Source organism: Oncorhynchus masou, chromosome 28 (assembly GCF_036934945.1).
Source record: "Oncorhynchus masou masou isolate Uvic2021 chromosome 28, UVic_Omas_1.1, whole genome shotgun sequence".
Classification (NCBI taxonomy): domain Eukaryota; kingdom Metazoa; phylum Chordata; class Actinopteri; order Salmoniformes; family Salmonidae; genus Oncorhynchus; species Oncorhynchus masou.
This window is the reverse complement of record NC_088239.1, coordinates 24,352,816-24,359,710: the sequence shown is the minus strand read 5'-3', so window position 1 is coordinate 24,359,710 and position 6,895 is coordinate 24,352,816. Positions and strand designations below refer to the sequence as shown.

The window sequence follows — 6,895 nt, the reverse complement described above, 5'->3', positions numbered from 1 at the left end:
GCTAACCAATCGCTGCAGCTGTACATAGTCTATTGGTAAATAGCCCACCCATTTTCACCTACCTCATCCCCATACCCCATACTGTTATTTATTTTTCTGCTCTTTTGCACACCAATATCTCTACCTGTACATGACCATCTGATCATTTATCACTCCAGTGTTAATCTGCAATTGTAATTATTCGCCTACCTCCTCATGCCTTTTGCACACAATGTATATAGACTCCCCTTTTTTCTACTGTGTTATTGACTTGTTAATTGTTTATTCCATGTGTAACTCTGTGTTGTCTGTTCACACTGCTATGCTTTATCTTGGCCAGGTCGCAGTTGCAAATGAGAACTTGTTCTCAACTAGCCTACCTGGTTAAATAAAGGTGAAATAAAAAATAAAAATAAATTACTAATATTGTAATTAATTATAGGTCATATTTAAAAGACATTTGGAAGCACTGGACAGTTACTTTAAATGTGTTCTACATCATTTGGCTCCGTTGGCACCATGTAATATAGAATTCTGGTCAAATTGAGCCAAAGGCAACTCCCCATTATAAACCCTAAGATTTACATGTCATAGCATACACCCACTCATCTGTTAATCACTTTCAAAGGAGAAAATTATTTCTGAACCTAAACACCTCAACAATTGCTGCAATGCTTCTACCTTCTCTCTTTCTATTTCCCTCTCCAGACACTCCTTTCCCAGTATCAATATTAATGAACCTCAAGTTTCTCATTGACACGCATTGTTTTCAAATTTAGATCTGCACTACACAAAAAATAAAAGAGACTATTCTCTAACTTTTCATGCTAAATCACACCTATCAGTAATGTACATACTCACCATTACTTTACAGTTAAGCAAGTGGATATGCGAACTTTGGCACTGCCCAGAGCTCAGTGTTGTAAAAGTGTTCAGCTCTGCTCTGGATGGAATGCACTGACAGGTCTAGACCTGAACTTCCGCATAGACCAGGAAACTAAAGTAACAGTTGTTGAGTCAGATATAGTCCAACTCCACACACCCAACCCTTCATGAGTTGTGGTGTTTGTTCAGTGTTATTAGAGAGAAAACTAAACATAATTGACATCCAATAACCTGTTAAGATTCTATCGATACGTGAAAAAGGATTACACAGGTATCAAAGGTGAGTTCCATTTCTGTTATTGTTGGGATCCACTCGATCCCCTGAAGAAACTATATAACTAACCATTGTCTTCCAATGCTGCTTGCGTTCACAGTAAGTACTGAAAGAGTACCTCTACCAACAATAGGATCATCTCCTCATTTGTCAATGTCAATCATGTTCGTTATTTTCTCTACATCAGGCTTAAGCAAATTATTTTTTTGTCTTTATCTAAATGTCAGATACCATCAATGTGAAAATCATGTACTTTCCATAGACATGTCAGATTACGTATGTCTGTGTTGTCAAGTTTTCTTGAGTGATACATAGCATTGATATCAGATTAAAAGAGGGCAGAATTGCAGTGGCCCGTTTTTTAGGTACACCCATCATGTACTTTCCATAGACATGTCAGATTACGTATGTCTGTGTTGTCAAGTTTTCCTGAGTGATACATAGCATTGATATCAGATTAAAAGAGGGCAGAGTTGCAGAGAGTGGCCAGTTTATTGGGTACACCCATCTAGTATTGGATCGGACCCCCCTTTTCCTACACAACAGCCTGAATTCTTCGAGGCATGGATTCTACAAGGTGTGGCGTTCAAACGTTGCTCAATTTGTATCAAGGGACCTAACGTGTGCCAGGAAAACATTCCCCACACTAATACACCGTTTCCACGGTAGAGTGTGTTTAGAGTGTCTGCTCTGAGATTGGAAGGATGGGAGTTCAATCTCTAGCCGAGTCATACCAGAGTCATAAAATGGGACCCGATGCGTCTCTGCTTGGCACTCAGCATTAAGGAGAGAGATTGGGGTTAAGGCCCTGCGATAGACTGGCGTCTTGTCCAGGGGGTGTACTTGTACATCAAGCTGCCTCATGCTACAGAAACAAGAGATCTTCTCCTATGAGCCATTCTGGATCGTGCCAGTTCTTGTGTGTTTTATCTCTCCAACTAGGGTTGACCATGAACTAAATCTAGGCTGATGTATGACTCAGGAGCCAGGCTAGAAGAACTTGGTTAGCCTCTAATTCCACCAGGAAGGCCAGTAGAGTAGTTATTTTCTCCCGATTGGTGTTCAGAAAGTTGGCTCCTGGCAGCTGAAATTCCTTCTGAGATGACAACCAATGAATGCAGACACTATTACAGAGAGAAGCAAATCACTTGTGAAATATCTCTCTCAATACTTTCCCAATGAGAAAGGGAAGGAGTGAGCAGAGGGAAAACCAATTTCAGAAGGTCAGGCGTATTTGAACTTTCATATGTATGCGGAAGGAATTAGGCAGAAATGTTCTTGACTGAATGTTGGAAGACTTTGACATAGATTGCATTTCTCTCAAATTTAAATTAGTCTGGTCTGTTTGACATCTTGAGTTGTTTTCATGCAAGTAACTGTCATATTATTACACTATTTTGAAGTGCCAGTTTTTCAAGATGGAATATGTGGGTCCATATTTTAGTTGTCTACATAGTCTTTACAATGTAGATATCAGGGTTGGGGTCAATTCCAATTTAATTTCAAATTCCAAATTCCATTCTGGAATTCAAGCAGGAGGTGGAGAATTGGACAGTTGAATTGGAATTGCAGCAATCTTCAAAAAACATCATTAGAATTGAATATCCCTGAAATGGAATTGGATTTGAATTGGAATGTAGACTGTCTGAATTGGAATTAATCATGAACCACCTTTGGAATTGAATCGGAATTTAGACAGTCTGAATATTAATTTAATTGGAATTGAAGAAGAAATCCATCCTTGGAATTGAATTTGAATTGAATTGGAATTTAGACTGTCTGCGTTAGAATTTATTTTGAATTAGATAAGAAAACATCCTTGGAATGGAATTCCATCCTTGAATTGTATTATAATTGTGCAAATTCCAGTTACTGAGTTAATGCATTTAGAATTGAAATTGAATGCAAGCTTAATTTTAAATCAAATAATTATAATTATATACATTACTTCTATGCAGCATGTTTTGTATCTTGTCTAGAGAAGTTAAAATGCAATTTTTTTCCATTTAGGTTATTTTGTTCCAATTAAAGTGATCACCAAAATTACCTTACCCGTAAAGCTGCAATATGCAACTTTTTGGTAGACCTGACCAAACTCACATGGAAACGTGTGTTATTGATCTGTCATTATCATTGAAAGCAAGTCTAAGAAACAGTAGATATGTTCTATGTGGGGGCCTCCCAAGTGGCGCAGTGGTCTAAGGCATTGCAGAGCCAGCTGTGCCACTAGAGATTCTGGGTTTGAGTCCAGGCTCTGTCACAGCTGGCCGTGACTGGGAGACCCATGTGGTGACGCACAATTGACCCAGCATTGTCTGGGTTAGGGGAGGGCTTGCCCGGCAGGGATGTCCCATTGTGCACTAGCGACTCCTGTGGTGGGCTGGGCACAGTGCATGCTGACATGGTCACTAGGTGTATGGTGTTTCCTCCGACAAATTGGTGCAGCTGGCTTCCAGGTTAAGTGAGCATTGTGTCAAGAAGCAGTGCAGCTTGGTTGGGTTGTGTTTCAGAGGACCCATGCCTCTCTCAAGTCTGTATGGGATTTGCAGTGATGAGACAAGACTGTAACTACCAATTGGATACCATGAAATTGGGGTAAAATAAAGATATGTTCTATGTGTGCTACTTCTATGCTTCATGTTCTTAAGTTTCCTTTTTAAATCTTTCACTGACAATACAATATTCTTTTGGTTATGGAAAATATATTTAACAGCGGTCTACACAATACTTGCTTGTTTTGTCGCATAAACTGAAATTAGGCAAACTATTAGAATTTTTGAAACCAGGAAATGGCAGAGCCATTTCTGCATAGCGCGTCTTTAAGAAGTCTATGAACTACGACATTGTCATTTTGTAATTTGGGTGAACGATCCCTTAAGGATACCTTTTATATGGATGCATAATTCTAATTCCACTAAGTATTGTTTATTAAATTATTATGTATTGATTTATAATTCAACAACATATGCCATATAGCAGACACTTTTGTATTGCTTACTTTTAGCCTTGGAGAAATACAAATTCTGACAAACTCCATGCATTGATTATGCAAGAATGGGCTGCCATCAGTCAGGATGTGGCCCAGAGGTTAATTAGCAGCATGCCAGGGCGGATTGCAGAGGTCTTGAAAAAGAAGGTTCAACACTGCAAATATTGACTTTTTGCATCAACTTCATGTAATTGTCAATAAAAGCCTTTGACACTTATGAAATGCTTGTAATTATACTTCAGTATTCCATAGTAACATCTGCCAAAACATATCTAAAGACACTGAAGCAGCAAACTTTGTGGAAATTAATATTTGTGACATTCTCAAAACTTTTGGCCACGACTGTACACTTGAGTTGCTCACGGAGACAACATTGAATGTTCTTGAGTGGCCTAGTTACAGTTTTGACTTAAATCAGCTTGGAAATCTATGGCAAGACTTGAAAATGTCTTTGTAGCAATGATCAACAACCAACTCGACAGAGCTTGAAGAATTGTACAATTATAACGTATTGTACAATTGTACAATCCAGATGTGCAAATAATTTACCTAGAAAGACTCACAGCTGTTATCGCTGTCAAAGGTGATTCTAACATGTATTGACTCAGGGGGTTGAATACTTACATAATCAAGATATATTAGTGTTTTTAGTTTCATATATTTTTTTTTACTAACGTTTGAATTTTTGTTCCACTTCGACATTACAGACTATTTGGTGGAGCTTATTACCCAAAATTAAAATCAAGACATGTTTATCCCACTTTGGAACACAACAATGTTGTGCATTGTCGGAACTAGAAGCACAAGCATTTCGCTACACTCGCATTAACATCTGCTAACCATGTGTATGTGACAAATAAAAATTGATTTGATTTGATGTAAAGTGGTGGGACATTTTTTTTGAAGATAAAGACTAACCATGCAAGTGAATGCAATGAATTCATCTCTATCACTAACAAACACAGTCATGGGTGGTATTTCCAACTTTCACTCCAAAGGCACACTGCGATATATGCTAATGTAGGTAAATATCTGCATAGATCCCAGAGTGCCTGTCAGTAAATGTTGGAATTACCACCCATGAATGTGTTTGCTAGTGATAGAAATGTGTTTGTTGCATTCAACTCAGCATATGTATATGTGTCTTTTGGAAGGGATAGGATAAAGTGAAGGTTCAAATTTTGGTTGAACCCTGTGTACAAGTATTCTGTACAGGCTTCCTTCTTTTCATTGTCATTTAGGTTAGTATTGCGGAGTAACTGCAATGTTGTTGATCCATCCTCAGTTTTCTCCTATCACAGCCATTAAACTCTGGAACTGTTTGAAAGTCACCATTGGCCTCCAAAGTGTAATTAGTAACTTCTCAATGTTCAAAGGAATATTCAATATCTGCTTTTAAAATGTTTACCCATCCACCAATAGATGCCCTTCTTTGCGAGGCATTGGAAAACCTTCCTGCTCTTTGTTTGAAATTCACTGCTCAAACAAAATGTGGAAACAAAATGTGGGTGAAAAAAAGTAAATGGGTGTGAATACATTCTGAAGGCACTGTACAAGTGTCACGTCCTGACCTTAGTTCCTTTTTATGTCTCTATTTTAGTTTGGTCAGGGCGTGAGTTGGGGTGGACATTCTATGTTTTGTTCTATGTTTTGTATTTCTGTGTTTGGCCTGGTATGGTCCCCAATCAAAGGCAGCTGCCTATCGTTGTCTCTGATTGAGAACCATACTTAGGTAGCCTGTTTCCACCTAGTGTTTGTGGGTAGTTATTTTCTGTTTAGTGTGGTTTGCACCTGATGAAGCTGTGTCTTTTGTTGTTTTGTTAATCAGTGTTCAGTTCCATTAATAAAAGGGCGAACACGTGCTGCGCTTTGGTCCTCACCTTCTTCCACCAACGGCCGTTACAACAAGCTTCAAGTCTGCTCAGTATTTTGATAAGGAAAAAAGCTACACAAACAAGTTATAGAAAATTATACCAAAAGGAATTGAGAACAAAATCTCTACTTTTGTGCTGTTGATAAAATGTGAAATTCATCATAATTCACTATACCTACCCAGAGGTCCTGCAATGGCTTGAGTTGGTCTGCCTCTGGCAACCATGTCCAATTGACATGGAAAACAGGTCAAGGTTCGGAACACATTATCCCACTGCCTTGACACTGTGAAAACATACACAGCTTTGGCCATGCTGGTCGCCTCAATTCCAAACACGAAGCACTTCTATTCTCACTGCAGACCTTCTGTATATTTGGCCTAAAACACAAGATGTTTCTTACCTGTACTTTTTTGTTGATGATCGCTGAACAGAATAAGTAAACTGACAGAGATGTCATGCCTGTGGGCACAGGGGCACGTGCCCCTTCAGATTTGTCCTGTTTAAAATAAAAATACAGTATTACAGTTTATCTGCAATACTACGAACCACCTAGCAATTATATGGAGTTGGCTTTCGCTAGCCCAGATTGGTTCTCAATCTCCCAACCTTTAGAAAAGCAAGCAAAAATTAATTGTACTGAATAAGACTCACATTCCTTTCAATATTTGATCTAGATTGTAGCAGAGATACAGAGAAGCATATTTTGTTTCTTTAAAAAAAACACCAGTCAGGAGGATACAGACTACTGAAGAGACATAGCTTAGATATGCATAAAAAAAATGATTTTTTTTCAACATAGAATTGCAGGAAAAAGCTGTTTTGAGTGTTTGAAAAATGCAAAATTCTCCAATTTCCGGACTGTCAAACCACCCCGAGCCATCTTCACGTACTTCG

At 38.4% G+C, this 6,895-nt stretch overlaps 1 protein-coding gene across 1 annotated transcript in view; it reads left to right on the top strand.

Annotated features, from left to right (window-relative positions):
• The first annotated feature begins 969 nt into the window (after positions 1-969).
• The window catches only part of apbb1ip (amyloid beta (A4) precursor protein-binding, family B, member 1 interacting protein), a 28,927-nt gene continuing 23,001 nt past the window's right edge, over positions 970-6,895 (top strand). Inside the window, exon 1 of the mRNA XM_064941640.1 lies at positions 970-1,144. The gene's annotated coding sequence lies outside the window, so the exon portion shown is untranslated. The remainder of the gene's footprint in view (positions 1,145-6,895) is intronic.